Genomic DNA, 20574 nt, shown 5'->3' on the forward strand with positions numbered 1-20574 from the left:
CTCTCTCTCTCTCTCTCTCTCTCTCTCTCTCTCTCTCTCTCTCTCTTGTCCTCCTCCTCCTCTCCTCTCCTCTCCTCTCCCTCTAAGGAATCTCACGCTCTAGCTCTCTCACTCTATCTGCCTCTCTCACCTCATGCATGTACATTATACATATGCATGCTTTTGAAGTTCTGAATCCATCTCTAAACTTTCTCTTCGACTCTCTGTATCTACCTTATCATTTTCTCTACTCTCTCACAATCTCCATTGTTAAAATGTCTTAGTTTTAATTTCTGGGTTTTGGGTTTATGGGCACAGGGTCTCATATAAGCAAGTCTTGCCAAGGATCACTCTGAATTTCATATCTCCCTGGCTGCAAGGGCAGGAATTGCCATGTTGTGTACCACCTCACCCAGGATATAAAGAGCTGGGACACATGTATGAAAACCAAGTCTTCTACTGTCTGGCTATACCCACATCACCCACTTTACCATTTGATATGTATGTGTAGGGCTCTGTATTTCTACATTCAACTCTCTGCATCTTGCTCACCATCACTCACGCCCTGCCTCAGGTCTCAGCCTCCTTGTCTCTCAATGATATCTATGCTTTTCCTTCATCCCTAAAATGCTCCATCTTTCACACATAAATCATCTTCTTCTTAACTCTGCTCTGGAAGTTCCCCTCTTCCCATGCACTGACCTCATTGGAGATTGAGCTTAAGAGTTTATGGATCTGATGTATCAGCTCCAGCAGGCGCAGGAACTGGTGGTCTGTGTAGTCAAAGCGCTCTCCAAAGACAATGGAGCAGATGATGTTGGCTGTGATGCACTGGAAGAGGAAGGTGGGATCCAGGGGAAGTTCTGGAGTATGAGGAGTCAGGATAAGAGACAAGGGGTCATGGGCCTGAGGAACATTGGCATCAGCCACATGTCTATGAGGCTGCCTCTTTCACTACACAAAGAACAGAAACACCTGCTACCACATTGGCACATATGATGGGCCAGCACCTACACTCAGTGATGTTTGTGCCATTTTATTTAATTTCCCTCAGTGCTGCAAAGAAGATGTGATGCTATTCATATACACAGGCAGGGAGCCTAAGTTCACTAATAGAATTAGACTAATCACAACTGGGATAAGGATTCTGGGACTCAGAGGTAAAGTGTGAGTATTTAGACTCCATACTGCACCTCCTCCCTGGTCACCATTCTGACTCTGAGCTGATAGTTAACTCTCAGTGGCAGGAAAGGACAGAGAACGGTTCAGTAATTGCCTGTGTGGATTCACAAGCCCTGCACACTCCACTCCCATGTGCCAGTCTTCCTCCATCACTTCTCAGATTTCTATCTTAGGTGTTCCAGAAGCCATCAGGACCTCCTGCCTGCCGTCTCCTGCCTGCTGCCTGATGCCTGATGCCTGATGCCTGATGCCTGATGCCTGATGCCTGATGCCTGATGCCTGATGCCTGATGCCTGATGCCTTTTTCTCCAGATAGAGTAATGGACACTGGTTGTTCGAGGGCTGTCATTGGTCAAACAGAATTGGATACTTTTTCTGAGAATTATCCTGGTATGTCTTCAGTTCTTCCACCAAACATCGGGCCTCTTCCTCCATACTCCGCTTTCCCATCCCAAAGTTTCTCATGGTGGCCAGAGCGAATTGTCGAAGGGTCTTCCAGCATTCCCCATTGGCCAAGCCTATACCTAAATAGGATGGAGAAGCATAGGTGGCTAGGTTACATAGGCAGTTTAGAGAATCCCCAGGCATTCCCCAGAGCCTCATGTTTGCAGCTTATTTTCCTGGGTCACATCCTTCACTCCACCCTGTCCAATATCTCACAATAGTCCTGTGAAATTGATTGAACTGCAGGAACTGTCCCCCGGCCAGAAAAAGCCTCAGCATGGTTCACCAGAGCCTCCTTTATTGTCTGTGTCCCACACAACACAACCACAGGCCTCTGTCCCAAGTGCACTGTGAACACATCTCCATGTTTTTCTTGAAGCTGCCAAACATAAAGGTAACACGGTTGTGATTAGCCAGCACAAAAGTTCTTGTTAAACTGTTAAAACATTTAGTAACAGATTAGTAAATAACCACCTCCTCCCCTGGCCACATTTCTCCTTCTGAGAACCTAAGAGTTGAAGGGGTATTGCATCACTGAGTCTGTATTGATTGATAAGATGTCCTAATCAGTGCACCAGTACTGTAGAGTAGGGGAGAAAGGGCTTATAATTCTGACACTGTGGAAGTAGAAGCCAAAGAATCAGTAATCATCCTTGGAAACATATAGAGTTAGAGGTCAACCTGGCTACCTAAGGCCCTATCTTAAAATACATAGATAGATATAGATATGGATGTGGATACACACACTCATACATATATATTATATCCATGCCTATGGCCTTCCATTTGCCCAGGTGGCCCTGGCATCTCATCTAAGAACCATTCTTCCTGTGACCCAGCTCCAACCTGATCAATGCCTCTGAAAACATGTAGTCAAAACAAACCTGACCCTTTCACTGGGTTTCTTGGAAGGGGAAAAGTATGACCCCTTGGGGTGGTCCTAACTTTCAATCATGTCTACAGTACAGTCCACTCAGAAATTACCTGGCAGTATAAATATCTTCTGGGCATCTTTAGGAAATTGTTCCATGGAATATCAAAGCCTTTCAATGCTGAAAGCTTTTGAATAAGATGGTGCACCTATGTAAATAACCCACCCTCATCCTCTTGGGGCCTTTAGCTCAGTTTAAATTTTCATGCAGCTAATAGAAATTAGATCCTATGGAAATTGTCAGTATCTTCTGTTGTTTAGGAAATAATTCTATGGAAAAAATCTATACACATGTTGAATGTCTATGTATTTATGGTTTTAGGTGGGTTACTCGATGGATTCTTATGCAACAATGTACTAAAAAGCTACAGCTAAGATCAGTGATATGAATGAAACTTGATTACACAGAAATAGGTTTGTTTACATCAGTTGCATCTCTGTGATGTTCACACAGGTATAATTACTTCACTTGTTGGAATGCTGAGGACATAGTGACTACAAGGGAGTAAGAGAGGAACTCATCTGTCTTGATTATAACTGATCTACACCTGGATGATACTCTTGTGTTCATTCTGAAGATTCACTGTAGATGTACTGTTTGAACTAGAGTGTCAGACTCATTACTGGGAAAAGGTACAAGTCATGGTATCATGACAGAGTATCATAGCTCCCACTTCAAGTTTATGGACAGTTAGAGTACGTAGGGACAGTTCAATTTTCCTCAGTGGTGCAGTCACTCATTGGCTGCTCATGTTCCAATAAATGGTCCCCATATCCATATTGGTTGAAGCATCCATAATTGCTACCAAGTAGGGAGGGGCATAAGAGGAACATGTAGACACAAGAATGAGAAAGACAGGAATTAGATTTTCAAAAAATATTTTAAAAATACCAAATTAAATAGGATGTCAACTTGACATGTTAAACATGTGCAAAGAACATTTTTAAATCACTTATAGCCTTACCTGAAGACCCAACTATACCATTCCTGGGCATATACCCAAAAGATGCTTCAACATATAACAAGAACGCGTGCTCTACTATGTTCATAGCAGGCTTACTTAATACCCAGAACCTAGAAACAACCCAGATGTCCCTCAAGAGAAGAATGGATACAGAAAATATGGTACATATATGCAATGGAATACTATGCAGCCATTGAAAACAATGACTTCAATAAATTCACAGAGAAATGGATCGAACTAAAAAATATCATCCTTAGTGAGGTAACCCAGGCACAAAGGAACTCACATGATATGTACTCACTAATAAGTGGATACTAACACCAAAGCTGACAATGCATATGATACAACCCACAAACCTTATGGAGCATAGAAAGAAGGAAGACCAGGAGGTGGATGCTTCATCCTGCACTGAGGGGAGAACAGGAAATTGTGGTATATGGAAGGAGAGGGGGACAAGGGAGGGAGGGACAAAAAAGAAGGAAGAAACAAGGGTGGTAGTATCAGAATTTGGAAGAGACTTGAGAGAGGTACAGAGAGTCAGGAATTCAAATAAAAATAGACAGTGGAGGGGATGAGAAACTGGGGATAGATATTGGAGTGTCCCAGACACCAGAGAAACATGAGGCTCCAGGGACAAAATGGTATTGACTTTAACTGTAATACACTGAGAATAAAAGATAGAACCTGCGGAGACCACCTACAGTAGATAGGCAGGGCCCATGTTCAAAGGATGGAGCTAACCACCCATCTCAAAGTATTTTTTTTAATCCAGAAACGTTTCTTTCCAAAAGAAAAACAGAAAAAAACATGGAACAGAGACTGAAAGAAGTGCAACTCAAGAACAACCCCACCTGAAGATACACCATGTCTGCAAACAACAAACCCAACACATTGAAGTGGTCAATAGGTGTTTGGGGACAGGAATCAACTGAGGTAGTTCATGGTGAGGACAAGGCAAAAACTGACCAATCCAGAGGCCGATGCTTGGAGACAACCATCAGACTGAACTCAGGGAACCTGGTCGGGGAGCTGGCAGAAGGACTGGTAGATTGTAACCCCATTGGAAGAACAGCATAGGCTGGCCTGACCACCCAGTTCTCACAGAGACTAGGCTTCCAACAAAGGAATGTACCTAAAGGGATCTTTGTCTCCAGATACATATATAACAGAGGATGGCCCTGCCTGACAGCAATAAGAGGAAAGGCCATTGGTCCCAGGGAGGTTTGATGCCTCATAGTAGTTTGAGTTCAGAACCATGAAGCAGTAGAGTGTGTGTGAGTAGGGATGCACTCTCATACGGGAAAAATGAGCAGGAAGGGCTGATGTGGTATGGGGACATGGTATAAGGGTAACCAAGAAGTGGGATAGCATGGGATGGGGATTTGTGGAAGGGGGTAACCAGGAACTGGGATATCATTACTAAAAGCAATGTACAGATTTAATGTAATTCCCATCAAAATTCCAACACAACTCTATTCAGATCTTGAAAGAACAATTCTCAACTTCATATGGAAACACAAAATCTCAGGATAGTTAAAACAATCCTGAACAGTAAAAGAACATCTGGAGGTATAGCTATCCCTAAATTCAAGCTATACTGCAGAGTAATTGTAATGTTAACTTCATGGTATTGGTATAGAAACAGACAAGTTGATCAAGGGGAGGGAGTCTAAGACCCAGAAAGATACCCACATATATATATATACACACATTTGACTTTTGACAAAGAAGACAAAATCATACAATGGAAAATGAGGAATGTCTTCAATAAATGGTGCAGGCCTAACTGGATATTTACATGTAGAATAATGAAGATAGACCCATAGTTGTCAACCTGCACTAAATTCAAGTCCAAATGATCAAAGTTCTCAAAACTACATGCGTTAAATTTAATAAAACAGAAAGTTGGGAATGGGCCGGAGCTCATCAGTGCTAGAGACAACTTCCTGTATCAATGGCTCAAGCACTAAAGTCAACAATTAATACATGAGATCACTCAAAACTGAACAGATTGTAAGTCAAAGGACACCAACACTAAGACAAAATTACAGCCTATAGATTGGGAAAAGATCTTAACCAACCACATATCTGACAGAGGAATAATTTCCAAAATATAAAAAGAACTCCAGAAGTTAGACATCAACAAACAAACTAGCCTAATTGAAACAAGGGGCACAGAGCTAAACCAAGAATTCTCAACGGAGGAATCTCAATTCAAAAGAAGTACCTAAAGAAGTGTTTAATATCCTGAGTAATTTTGGAAATGATAATCAAAACAAAACTGAGATTCCACCTTACAGACATCAGAATGGCTAAGATGAAAAAGCCAAGACAGGGCACATGGTGGCAAGATTGTAGAGAAGGAGAACACCCCTCCACTTCTGGTGAGAGCACAATTTTCAACCACGCTGGAAATCAATTTGGCAATTTCTCTGAAAATTAGTAATAGTTCTACTTCAAGACACAGCTATACCACTCCTGGACATATACAGGTAAGATGCTCTAGCACCCCAAAATGACACTTGCTCAATGATGTTCCTAGCAGCCTTTTATTCACAATATCCAGAAATAGGAAACAACTCAGATGTCCCTCAAGTAAAGAATGGATAAAGAAAACATGATTGATTCACACAAGGGAATACTACTACACCATTGAAAACAAGGACATCATAAATTTCTCAGGCAAATGGATGGAACTAGAGAATATCAGTCCAGTAACCTAGAAAAAATGACAGGTACTGTACTTATGCACTTATAAGTGGATATTGTTTATAGTGTATATAATAACCATGCTCTAATCAACAGACCAAAAGAAGTCAAAAAACGAGGGACAAAGGAGGATGCTTGAATTTTTCTCAAAAGGGGAAATAAAACAAATATCAGAGGTCGATGGAAGGAAATTTCTGAGTGGTTGAGGAGACTGGAAGGAGTCGAGTGGGGAGTGAGATGTAGGTAGAGTTAAAGAAAGAGAAGGGAAAATGGCAGTAGGGAGAGCAATCTCCAGGATTTGCCAGAGACATGGTATAATGCTATCAACAGACAGTCTATGGGGGCAATTCTGGCTGTGATTCCTAGCAGTGGGGGAATATGAATCCAGAATTCACCACTTCCTTTAGCCACACAGGACTCCCAGTGGAGGGATAAGGACAGCAACCCACCCACAAAATCTTTGACCAAAAATGCATCCTGCCTACAAGAAGTGCAGGCACAAGAACAGAAAAGAGATAGAAGGAATAACCAACCAATGACTATCACAAATTGAGACTCATCCCATGGGCAAAACCAATCCCTCACACTATTAATAATACTTTGTTATGCTTGCAGACAAAAATCTAGCATAACCTACCTCTGAGAGGCTCTACCCAAAGACCCTGGGAACAAATGCAGAGACCCACAGCCAAACATTAGTTGGAGTGCAGGAGACTTATCAAAGAGTTGAGAGAAGGATTGAGGGACCCGAAGAGGACAGGTAGTTCACATGAAGACCAGCACATTCAACTTAACTGGAATCTTGGGAGCTCACAGAGACTGAATCACCAAACAAAGAGCAAGAATTGGCTAGACTGAGGCCCCCTGACACATATGTACCAAACAAGTAGTTTGGTCCCCTACAACAAGAGCGGAGGATGTTAATTGATTATTAATGAACAAGTGGCAATTAAGCATGTAGTTTGACTTGTAAAGACTGGTAAAGATGGACCCAGGATTAAATGCTTGCATAGTGCATAGTGTTTATAACTGAATAGCCCTTCCAACCTACCTACCTACCTTCCTACCTACATACCTACCCATCTCACCTATTATCCTGCCTCTCCTCCCCTGTTTCTTAGAACACCTCAAGCTAATCTCTTTTGATAGTAAAAGAATACCTTCCTGTTGATGCCGCTGATATTTTATTTTCTCTTCTAAACTTGACAAACCCTAAAGAAAGCAATTCTACACTCTTACACCTCTCCATGACTACACCTCAATACTTCTATACATCCAGGCAAAGTACCCTACAGAATTCCAATAAAACAAGACTCAACTGTCATCCAGATTAGTAATCAGCATCTATCACTTGTCATGATATCACCCTTCCCTTAAAAATCTTCCCAACTGAAACAATAGGTCTTCCCACTGAATGATCTCCAAAACAAAAGCAAGGGGAATCCCATATTAAGACTTCATATAGGTCTCACCTGAAAGAACCACTTAAGGGTCCACCTCTTTCCATCTGTAAGAGGTTCCCCAATAGGGGTAGTGGTTGGGGTCCTGGTGGAAGATGACCATTGACGTTTGCATGGTCCCTGGCCAGGAGTAGAAATAAGCTCAAGAGGACAGCAAGGAGGATCAGGACACTAGCCTCCATGGTCCTGGTCTAACCAGAATCTGTTTCAGTGCACACACCCATAGGACTTTTGATGCTGAACCCACCTTTCCACTAGGTTATGCAACTCCAGCTATTCCTACATCCTGTCTCTCATTGTCCAAGAGTGTGGCATCATAGTGCCTCCTTGGGCTGCTGGCGACCTATTCATTTGCTACTCTATTACCCTCCCCCTAGATGATGGCAAGAACACCGTAAAACAGACACACAGACCAAAAGAGCATCAGAAGAAATGCCTATTGACTTCTGGGAATGGTTGTGACCTTGCCACCTCAATTTTATCAATGTATTTGCTGAAGCATTGACCTGTGTGTGTAGTCACCTTTTGTGAAGGGCACTTCTTATATGAATATGATTGTGTGTTTTTCTGTGTTCTGTTCATGCTAGATGAGTGTGTGTGTGTGTGTATGTGTGTGTCTGTGTCTGTGTGTGACTGTGTGTGTGTGTGTGTGTGTGTGTGTGTTTCTGTGTCACTACTAGGTGCTGAGAACTGGAAAAACACAGGCATGCCACCACATACGGCACATTTAACTACATGCTTGGAAGACAGGTATCATTTGCTATAACAGAGTTCAAATCCACTGTGTGACTATAGTTAAGTTTCTCAATGATTCTATATATCTGTATACCTATAGGGGAAGGAACAGTACCTCCCCAAAGTAGGAGCACTATTTCAAGTACAGCATAGCACCTACCAGGAATTCTGGGATAGAATAATGACCCAAGTTTAAAGTCCAATTACCCAGCTTTGCAGGACCAAGATCTTGATATTAGTAGAATCTTTGGTGGATTTGTGTCAAGATTAGGAAAATTCAAGTAATGTGTCTGAAAATCACCATGTGTTTTTCCCCCTTCCTCTTAACCATAGTATAATCCTAATGTTGAGATTATGTCATGGATACAACAGGATAAGGCATTGGGTGAATTTTGGAAGAAAGGTAGTGCTTCATTTAGGCTTAATATTTTGTACACTTTACAAAGTTTAATGTTATATTATTCAAAACTTAGTCTCTCTGCCCTCATGTCTTGTTATGACATGGACACAGCATTGTAATATTTATACCAAGAATAACCTGTCTCATGTTAGTGTAAACAGTTTGTACCATTAATTCTCTGCCTTTTGAATAAATGCTGAGAGCCCAGCAGAGCAGAATAGAGAATGGTATGGGAACTGTTTTGCTCCCTGGAATGTCTGCCATCTGATCCTACCTGCCCTTGCGGGTTAGAGATCAGGTGGTACAGAAACAACAGCTCAGACTCCAGGAGCAGGTGAGAAAGACACAGCAAGCTCTTAAGAACTCCAACACAACTTCCTTCATTAATCTTCAGAGGGCACCATTTGTACCCTCCATCATATCCCATTGATACCAAGTAGGCATCTCTTCCAAGTAGCAGGTTCCAAATAACTGTCATTGTCTGAGTCACCAAGTTTTAGGCTCTTGATCCATCATCAGTTAGGTCCTCATGCAGGAGGTGCCTCCAAAGCTGCACAGCCTCAAATGTTTAGGTATTGGCAGCCACTGTACTTCCTACTATATGTCTACCCCTTTGTTTTTAGATTTTGACATCCTACTGAGAGCCAGGTTGCCATTGCCTCAACATTCTTGACCCACCTCAGAGGATTCCCAGTATACTGGACTGTACCTGTCTTTGGTTGTTCTATCTTTGAAGATCTTACTCGACACTGACCACCAGCCCTCAAGTAGTCATCACTTCAGAGGCATGTCACACAAACAATTAAAGGGGAACAGCCTACATGGTGGTCTGATGGTTCTCTGCGATTCAGGCCTTGATCACAACCTTAGTGCAAGTGGTAATCAGGGTTTTTAAGAGCCATCAGCATCTGGAGGGTAACCTTATATATGGAGCACTGCCTGGAAATATTCGGTGCAAAACACTTAAAGAAAAATAATTATTAGCATACCAATTTCTTCCATCATAGCATAAGTGGATATCCATGAGGTATCAAGTGGTCCCTTAATATTTTCCTACCATTTCTCAAGAAACCAGCAATCAGGGAGAGCACAGATTCCTTGGACACATTAACGTTGGCTATATGCTCCCTTAACTGGAGAGAATAGTTAATGAATTTGTCTGACTGGGCAATTTTAAGACACTGCACCAACTGTTGTCATGTTTTGATGGCATTATGTACCTGGTAAGCAGTCAGAAAGATTTAGTGAAACCTGGGGTCATGGACAAGTATAGATATTGCATGTCTGCAACAAGGTCCAACTCTTCTTCCAGTAAGTCAATCTGTTTTGGTAAAATATAGATGGTTTGATAAAGATGTTGATTTAGTATCTCCTGTGACCTGTAGCACCTCAGCTGACACAGAGACTTGACAGTCTCTACCATTGTGATCTCTGGGTCAAAGCCACAGAAGCTGTTGTCTCTCTGGCAATGCCTGAAATGATGGTAATAATTAATGACAGCAGTAACACCAAAATTCCTCTTTTCCCAGTGCAGAGCTTGTAAATCAACTTGGGTCATTAGAGTGACAGCATGGACGTGCGTGGTATTTACCATAGGCACCAAAATGGGGCTGGTTCTCTCATCAGGATGACTATTGTTGAATACCCCATCCAGCATGCAGTCCCGAGAAGACACTTTTCATTAAAGCAGTTAAGGCTGTCTCTGATACTGGAGGTATTGATGACCAGACAGAAAAACGGAGGTCAGATACAGAATGTGTGTGGTTGTTAGCTCACATGTGGGTGGTCATGGGTCCTGTTGGGCTGTTGTGGTTCTCATGTGTGTGCCACCACAGTCGGCTGGAACCATGGCTCTGGGGAGCAAAAGCACAGGTATTTGACTGAGTTCACTTCACACAGTGCCGGGCAGAAGCTGTGGGGCTCCACGCGGGCATGGAGATATCTCAGTCTGAAGTCCTGTGGGGGCAGGTCTCCTGAGTGGGGGTCTCCAGACTGCCACAGATGACTGGAAGGTAGGCGGTCTTGGTCCTTGGGCTTCCAGGTGCTGCCAGGGACCATGGAATAACTGAGTCAAGAACATACGGGCTGACCCGAAGCCATGAGGAATGAAGAGGAGAGAGAAACCCCTACAGTGCCCCACGAGTAGAGACTCTTGTTACGGCACTCGCTTGGCTGAATCAAGGCTTGGTTTGGCTAGCTTGTTTGAGTTGGTGGCCTCCCCAGAAGGAACATAGAGAAGTCTTCTAGTGGGAGATTAGGTGGTGGCAGCTGGTCATTAGTCAAAGGCCTTCTCCATGGTTTCCCATGGCACGGCCCCAAACACATGAGGAAGTCCATGGTTCCAAAAGGCTTATTGTTGTGGTGGAAAGTGAATGTGGGCAGAACTGAGTTAAATAGGAAGGGAGGAGGGAAGAGGAAGGAGGGTCAGGGAAAGAATGCTTAATTGGCTATGCCCTCTGGCCTTCAGGTATCTCATTGATATGGAAATCTCTTGAGGCTGAGTCTTGTAGTCATGCACTTGTGGAGGGGCTGGTAGGGATGTTGTCCTATTTTCATGAAAGGCGATGATCAATGGAAGTCTTTGGCTGTGTGTCTGGGGGCAAGCCCGAATACCTATCGTCATCCCATTAGAGTCTGGAAATATCATTCACTGCCCTGGGCACTAGAGGGCTCAGGACACTGTTGCAAAAGGAAATCAGGTGGCTGACATAGCTTCCAAGAAAGCTGCCCAGGTAGCAATGATTCTAGCAGTTAAGGGTTCCATAGACTATTTTGATACTTGAGATACCAGTTTCAGATATACCACCAATGACCATCAAGTGATGGACAAATTGGGCTTTCACTCTGAAACCCCTTATGGGGTAATAAAAAACTGAGGTGGTAAATTAATCCTCACACAAGAAGAAGGACTGTCTGATTTGGTGAAAGCTGTGGTGAGAAACTATAGAGCTTGTGCCTTAACAAATGCAAGACCTTCCATGTATACCATGATAAAGAGACTGAGGGGTGACCGGCCTGGAGCTTACTGGGAGATGGACTTCACAGAAGTCAAACCAGCAAAATATGAAAATAAATATCTTTTAGTTTTTATAGACACCTTTTCAGGAAGAATGAAACTGCCAACATGGTGACTAAGAAGATCCTGGAAGAGGTCTTTCCAAGGTTTGAAATACCTAAGGTAATTGGGTCTGCTAAGGGACCTGCCTTTGTTGCCCAGGTGAGTCAGGGACTGACCACACAGCTGGGGATTAATTGGAAATTACATTGTGCTTATAAACCCCAGAGTTCAGGACAGGTAGAGAGAATAAATAGAACCATTAAGGAGACCTTAACCAAATTAGCATTGGAGAACCGGTGATAATGACTAGACAGCCCTCCTTCCCTTTGCCTTGTTCTGAGTTTGGAACACTCTAGAGTGATTTAAGCTTACACCCTTTGAGATTTTGTGTGGGGTACCACTGTCACTTACTGAGGCTGGCAGAATAAATGACCCTAATGCTGTCTTTTCTAAATCTTTGTTTGCCCATGTGAAAGCACTTAAAGTGGTCTGGCGCCAGGTCTGGAAACAGCTGAAAGGGGCCTACGAGACTGGAAACCCAAGTGTGTCACACCAGTTGGGAGACGAAGTACTAGTTCAGTGCCACCAAGCTGCCTGTGGTGTCTGACCCTGTTTGGCCTTCAGAGAAACACATTAATTGGTTAGAACCTGTATGACAAGCTACCGCCAGTCACTGGAGTTCATCTTGTGCTACCTTTGGGAGCAGGAGACCAGCTCCAAGGACTCAAAGCCTCTGAGTGAGGCTGGCACAGCAGTCCAGAGGACACTAGAGATCCTGCGGCGCGTGGGCGATGGCATGCAGCACAACCATAAAACAGCCTTTCAGGACATGCTTCAGGAATTAGACATTACCACTCTGATATTTTCCCTCGCTGCTCCCATTTGATTCTGATTTTGCTTCTTAAACAGATTAGTTACCTTTGTTAGAGAAAGAGTAAATGCTGTCCAGATCTTAATGTTGCGCCAACAATATTGGACTTTCCCAGGTCAAGAAAATAGAGGTTATGATGCTGCTGAAGATGCTGAAGTTTAGTTCTATGATTAGAACTTTTACATGACAAGAAGTGGGGGATGAAAGGATAAAAATTCATAGAGAACCCCCATCTATCTGAATTAAGGTTAGCAGGTTCACAGGCCTAGGTCCAGGAACTAGCTGGTCACTCTAAGAAAGAATTAGCCAGGGGGCAAGTCAGCCAGGTCATTCCCACAAAGAATAGCAGAACTACAAATACAGGTTGGTCAAGATACTCCATATTATGTTGGGATTTCTCATCTTCCAACATTGTCGCATTACTAGAGAAGCTTCTAGACTTGTTATGAAAACAAACATGGGAAGTAGGTAGGAGTTGCAGAATTTGGTAGACATACTGTGGTCTACAGAGTGGAAAGCAGCAACATGGTAGATTCTGTGATACCCATAAGGTTAAAAGCTGGGATGTCAGTAAGGTCATGAGAGAGAGGGCTATGTGAAGCCAAAGACCTCAAGTCTGTGGTTTGTTCCCTTATGAGGCCCTGTCAAAACTGGTGAGTAGGATCCAGGTGTTAGAGGAAGATCCAATCAATAGGGTCAGCTTGTAAGGTCTGAATCTTGTCTCTGCACTTGGAGGGTAGTTACAGGGTACTGGCATGGTCTACATGAGGGCTCAGCCTCCTTTAGTTCTGTGTGGTTAAGACGTGTAATGGGAGGCTCCATAGGATTTCATGGTCTGTGAGCACATGACCATCTTTGATTCTTATTCCAGTAAATGGTAGGTGGTGTAAGGCCTTGAATGATCATGCAGGTTTGTGTGTATGTGTGTGTGTGTGTGTGTGTGTGTGAGAGAGAGAGAGAGAGAGAGAGAGAGAGAGAGAAGTAGAGAGAAATTGTGAGTCTTCCCAACCTTCCCACAAAACACTACTCCTAGGTATATTGTTTGTTTCCCTTTTTTGGCAGTGAAAGCCTTGCCTTTGGCAGTGAAATAATAGACTGAATTGTTTACTTCTCACCAAAATTAAGGACTTTGCATGGGACTAGGGAGCATGGATAATCTAATCAAGGTGGAGGCTTTAGATCTCATGGTTTAACTCTAGAAATTCTGTGGTGAGGCTAGGGTTCTGTAGAGGATTGACCATATTTGGAGCACAGAGGTTTCGAGATTGTTTGCTAATGATCCAGACAGAGTGATGTAAAGACAGGTTCTGGGACAGCTGAGAGGAGGTGGAATGAAGTGCTAAAGATCTAAGGAGGCATTTAAAAAGTTATTATTTAAAGGTTTTATTGTTTTATTTTTTGTGAATTTCACATCATGGACCTCAATTCCATTCCTCTTCCTCCTCCCCTCATGCCTACTTTCAAATATTGCAAAATTTCCCACCTCAGAGCCCCCTTGTGTACTCCATCAGCTCATCAGAGGGTTTGGCCAATTAAGAGCTCTGGATCAGGGCTGAGGAGTATCTGAGTCTGTCAACATGTCACCTCTCCCACTCTTATGTCCTCAGTGCTGACTTAGCAGCAAACCCTGTTATCCCAGGGCCAGCTCTACCCTGCTGACCAGGTAAGGTGCAGGGCCTGCTCTCCAAAGTGCTGAAGCTGGTGAGGGATTCCAGTCTCATGACCCTGGATACAGCTCTTCTGCATTAAATAAACAGAGATGTACAGCATTTCAATAAAAATCAAGAATAAGACCAGTCTGCCCATCTGTCTCCCACCCCATCTCTCTATGTATATGTGTATGTATACATACATATGCATACACATAAACATACGCATACACACACACACACACACACACACACACACACACACATATATATATATATATACATTCTAGCCAGACCAATAAGACAACTAAAGGAGACCAAAGGTATACAAAGTAGAAAGGAAGAAGTGACTGTATTACTATTTGCAGATATAATAGTATATATACGTGATCCCAAAAATTCTTTTTTTTTTTTACATTTCAATTTTTTCCTTTAAAAGGAGTGAGTTCTGTACAGGGGGGTTAAATGCTTTATAGACAAGAAAAAAACTGCGCTAGAACTAACTTATTCATCATCATCTTCTTCTTCATCATCTTCGTCTTCCTCATCCTCTTCATCTTCCTCATCACCTTCTTCTTCCTTCTTTTTCTTGCTCTTTTCAGCCTTGACTACCCCCTTTTTTGCTGCATCAGGTTTTTCTTTAGCTCTGTAGTCAGCAATATCCTTCTCATACTTCTCCTTCAGCTTGGCAGCCTTCTTCTTGCAGGGCTGCTTGTCATCCACTGCAGTGTTGTTCCACATCTCTCCTAGCTTCTTTGCAACATCACCAATGGATAAGCCAAGATGTTCACCTTTGATTTTTGGGTGGTACTCAGAAAAGAACAAGAAGAAGGCCAAAGGAGGCCTCTTGGGTGCATTGGGGTCCTTGAACTTCTTTTTGGTCTCCCCTTTGGAAGAGATGTAGGTTTTCATTTCTCTTTCATAACGAGCCTTGTTAGCCTTTGCCATATCTTCAAATTTCCCCTTTTCTTTAGCAGACATAGTCTTCCACCTCTCTGAGCACTTCTTGGAGAACTCTGAGAAGTTGACAGAAGCATCTGGGTGCTTCTTCTTGTTCTCCTCCCAGCAGGTTTGCACAAAGAATGCATATGAGAACATTTTGCCTCTCGGCTTCTTAGGATCTCCTTTTCCCATGTTTAGTTGATTTTCCTCCGCGAAGCACAGAGTCGCCCAGTACCCGTCTGGCTCTCGCTTGCCCCGGAGCTGTCTCTATGGAGCTCAATGTACTGCAATGGCTGTGAGAGCAGGAGCCAGATGCCCCAAAAATTCTTTCAGGGAAGTTCTACAGCTGATAAACATCTTTTAGCAAAGTGGCTGGATACAAAAATGACTCAAAAATCAGTTGTCCACACTATACATACATCAAATGGATTGAGAAAAAAATTAGGGGATGACACACTTTACAATAGCCACAAATAATATAAAATTTCTTCATACAACTCTAACCAAGCAACTGGAAGACCTATATAAAAAGAACTTCAAATCTCTTATGAGAGATACTGAGGGAGAAATCAGAAAGTGGAAAAATCTCATGCTCATGGATCTGTAGGATTAACATAGTGATAATGGCCATTTTGCCAAAGCAATCTATAGATACATTGCAATTCCCATCACATTTCCAGCATAATTCTTTAAAAAATCATTAAAAAAGGAACTCGCAACTTGATATGGAAAAACAAAAAATCCAGAAGAGCTAAAAACAATTGTGAACAATAAAAGAACTTCTAGAGATATAACCATTCCTGATCTTAAGATGTACTACACAGCAATAGTAATAAAAACTTCATGGCATTGGTGAAGAAACAAATAGGTTGAGCAAAGGAATTGAATGAAAGACCCAGAAATGAACCCAAACACATACCAACACTTGAATTTGACAAAGTCAAAAATCATATAATAGAAAAAAGAAAGCATCTTCAATAGATGGTGCTTGTCTAACTGGATGTCTGCATGTAGAAGAATGAAACAGATCTATGCCTATCACCCAGCAGAAAACTCAAGTCCAAGTAAATCAAAGACCTCAATATAAAACCAGGTACACTGAGACTGAAAGAAGAGAAAGTGGCAAAGAGCCTTTAAGGTTTGGTAAAGGAGAAAATTTCTAATCAGAACACCAATGGCTCAGGCTCTAAGATCAACAAATGATAAATGGGACCTGATAAAACTAAAAAGTTTCTGTAAGGCAAAGGACACTGTCAATAGGACAAAACCGCAGCCTATAGACTGGGAAAAGATATTTGCCAACCCTACATCCAACACAGAGCTAATATCCAAAATACACAAAGAACTCAAGAAGATAGACACCAACAAACCAAATCACCCAATTTAAAAATGTGTTTTAGAGCTAAACAGAGAATTCTCAACAGAGGAATCTTGAGGCACTTAAAGAAATGTTCAAAGTCCTTAGTCATCAGATAAATTCAAATCAAAATGACTAAGATTCTATCTTATACCCATCAGAATGACTAAAATAAAAAACTCAAGTGGGATGCTGTTGATGTGGATCAAGGAAAACACCCCTTCATTGATAGTGGGAGTACAAACTTATACAAAGTAAATCAATCTGGAAGTTTCTCAGAATATTAGAAATAGGCCTATAATTAATACAGGGCTCCTGGGCATATACTCCAAAAGTTCGTCCATCATGCCACAAGGACATGGACTCTACTACGCTCAAACAGCTTTATTTGTAATAAAGTCAGAAACTAGAAACAAACAAGATAACCTCTCAATAAAAGACTGGACACAGATAATGTGGTTCATTTATATAATGAGGTACTATTCATCTATTTAAAAAAGGACATCATAAATTTTGCAGACAAATTGATTAAACTAAAAATTATCATTCTGAGTAAGGTAACCCAGACCCAAAAGGACATGGACTTATGACTTATAAGTGGATATTAGACACAAAGTACAGGATTTCCATGTTACACTCCATGGAGCCAAAGAAGCTACACAATGAGGAAGGCCCAAGCAAGGATGCTCCAATCACACTTACAAAAAAGAATAAAATAGTCACAGGAAGGAATTCAAGGGAGGGATATGTGTGCAGGATGGAATTGGGAGATTCATGGGGGACATTCAGTATTGGGTGTGTGGAGAGACAAGAGAGAGGGCCAGAGGGCCAGGATGAATAGAAATCTGCACTTAGCAGAGGTGAGGGTAGGGGTATCTTGAGGTCATGACAGAGTCCTAGGATAGGAGAGGTGACCAAGAATCAGAGGGATGATCATATTCACAGCATTGACAATATGGAACATGAAGAGTCTACCTCCTATAGCCAGCCATGACCCCCTCCACAGTGTAGAGATAAGGACACCAGCCCAAACACTAAACTTTTGACCCAAAACATATCCTTTCTACAAGAAATGTAGAGACAAAATGAAACAAAGATTGAGGGAATTGCTAACCAATGACTGGACCAACTTGAGACCTATTCCATGGGTAAGCACCTATCCCTGACACTGCTAATGATACTCTATTATGACTGCAGACAGGAGCATAACATGACTGTCTTCTGAAAGGCTTCACCCAGTAACTGACCAATGCTGAGACCCAAGGCCAAACATTGGACAGAGCTCCAAGTCACTAATGGAAGTGTGGTAACAGCTGAGGACCCCCAAAATGATAAGAATTCCACAGGAGGACCAACAGAATCAAACAATCTGGACCTGGTTTGCTCTCAAAGTTTGAAGCACCCTCCAACATAATGTAAGAAATGTGAAGTTTGATCCTCATGTAGGTCTTCTAGGAAATGAAGCTGGGGCCTTCTCAGTCTCTATTTCCTGATATTGGATCCTCATCCCCTACCTTGACTGCCTGGGTAGGCATCACTGAAGAAGGATGGATCTAGTCCTGCTGGGATCAGATTTTCCAGGGTTAGGAGGTACACAAGGGGAGGAGATGATGGGAAAAGGGACTTGTAAGGGTGGGACTAGGGAGAAAGGAGGAAGAGGAGCCGTGACTGGATTGTACACTGAATTTTTAAAAGAAAAAAATCTTTACCACCCAAAACAAACAGACAAACAAGAATAGACAGGGTTACTGGGATAATTGATGCTAGTTAGCTGGCTGGACCTGAGGAATTAGCAGTGATTACGAAGAGATGAGCATCACTGAGGTGAATTTTTCTTGCAAGTGTTTTCTGAGACCTCAAAGAAGTTTTGTTCCAGAGATAGACTTTGTGCTGGCAGCTGGACTCAGTAATACATAACAATCAACCAGGTAGAACTGGTTTTGAAGTCATGGTTTCACAACATGCTTGCTATAAAGTTGAAGTTGCCTTGAGACACCAAGATGTTAGAGAAAGCAGAGCCATGGGATACCTGCTGAGGAAAACTGTTAACAGGGAGTGGAACCAGGCCAAGAGAAAGAAGTTGTGAGATCTGAAGAGCACCTTGACATCGAACACGGAAATGCAGAGTTTGAAGTTTGCCCAGCAGGTTTTCTGTCTTGCTTTGGTTCAATATTTCCTCACTATGGAAATATATTTTGGAAATGTAGTGTATGTTGTATTTTATAGGAGATCACAGTTAAGTGATTGGATGAATCTCAGAAGAGACTTTCACCTTTGCACTTTTAACATTGTTGAGACTGTGATAGACACGGGAGACTTTTGAAGTTGGACTAAACGTACTTTGCATTATGCTATGGCTAGGTATGGCCTCTATGCTGGTTTAAATATGTTTGGCCCAGGGAGCGGCACTATTATGAGGTGTGGCCTTGTTGGAGGAATTGTGTCACTGTGGGGTTTAGATTTGAGACCCTCCTCTCAGCCACCTGGAAACCAGTCTCTCCTGGCTGCAGTTGGATCAAGATGCAGAACTCTCAGCATTTTCTACAGCACCTGCCTGTATGCTGCCAGTTTCCTGCCATAATGTTAATGGACTGAAACTCTAAACGTGTAAGCCAGCCCTAGTTAAATGTTGATTTTTATAACAGTTGCCTTGGTCATGGTGTGTCTTCACAGCAATGAAATCCAAACTAAGACAGCCCCATAGACTTACGTGCATAAACAAACCTATTGGAGCCTGGGAGTGGAATGTGATGGTGTGAATATTTTTGTACCATGGGAAGTGGCACTGTTAGGAGGAGTGACCTTTTTGGAATAGGTGTGGCCTTGTTGGAGGAAGTGTGTCAATGTCTAGGCAGACACTGGAGGGCTCCAATGCTCAAGCTCTATCTAGTATTGAAGAGAACCTCCTCCTGGCTGCCTGCAGTAGAGAGTCTTCTCTTGTCTGCCTTTGGATGAATATGTATAATTCTCACCTCCTCCAGCAGTATGTCTGCCTGGATACTGCCATGCGTCCTGCCAAGTTGATAATGGATTAAAATTCTAAAAAAGTAACACAGTCCTAATTAAATGTTATCCTTTATGAGTTACCTTGGTCATGGTGTCTCTTGACACCAATGGAAACCCTAAGACAAAGACATATGTGAAACTATCAATGAGGTCAGGGGTGTGGGTATTGTGGTGGCTGCTCTTGGGTATTACCTTGACTGTACCTGGTATCAAATAAACTCAAACTCCTGTGCACTCTTGTGAAGGAGACTCTTGATCAGATTATTTGAAACAGAAAGACAGAAAAGAAGGAAATTGTGCTTTTTTTTCCTGCCTGCCCTCACTCTCCCTGGCTAACTCATCTATTCTTTTACTATCACTGGTAATAAATCCAACTTTTTGAGTTAGGTTTTAAGCAGAAGCAAGACGGTAGCAGGCTTGATTATTGCTGGCATAACAGCTTTAATTTCATTAATTGCTAGCACCACTGCTTCTGCAACATTGACACAAGGAGTTAAGATAGCTATTTTTGTTAACCATCTAGCAAAAACATGTTGCTAATGTATTGAGGATACAAAAGGATTTATATAGGTATGTGGGAAAACAGATTGGTGCTCTATATCCTATTCAAATTATCTGAAGGAGGTTCAGGGTTCAAGAGTTAGAAGCCATCTCAAATGTCATGACAAATATCATTGGAGCAGTGTTACTTCTAAAATTTAGAATGATTATCATTATAATAGAAAAAAGCTTAAAGATACCGGTAGGGTATTTGGCATAATCCTAACACCTCTCTGGGTGTTTTACCTTTGCATAGTTAGATTATCAAGTTAAAGAATGCTGCTCTGCTGAGCTTTGATGTTGCAGATAATGCCAATAAAATTATTCATGGCTTGAAGTCAGTATT

At 42.2% G+C, this 20574-nt stretch overlaps 1 pseudogene; it reads right to left on the bottom strand.

Moving 5' to 3' along the window:
- LOC114636819 overlaps positions 1-9283 on the bottom strand; it is a 13277-nt pseudogene extending 3994 nt beyond the window's left edge.
- Positions 9284-20574: the final 11291 nt, after the last annotated feature.

The sequence above is a fragment of the Grammomys surdaster genome, unplaced genomic scaffold (genome assembly GCF_004785775.1).
Source record: "Grammomys surdaster isolate TR1022 unplaced genomic scaffold, NIH_TR_1.0 124943, whole genome shotgun sequence".
NCBI classification, from domain to species: domain Eukaryota; kingdom Metazoa; phylum Chordata; class Mammalia; order Rodentia; family Muridae; genus Grammomys; species Grammomys surdaster.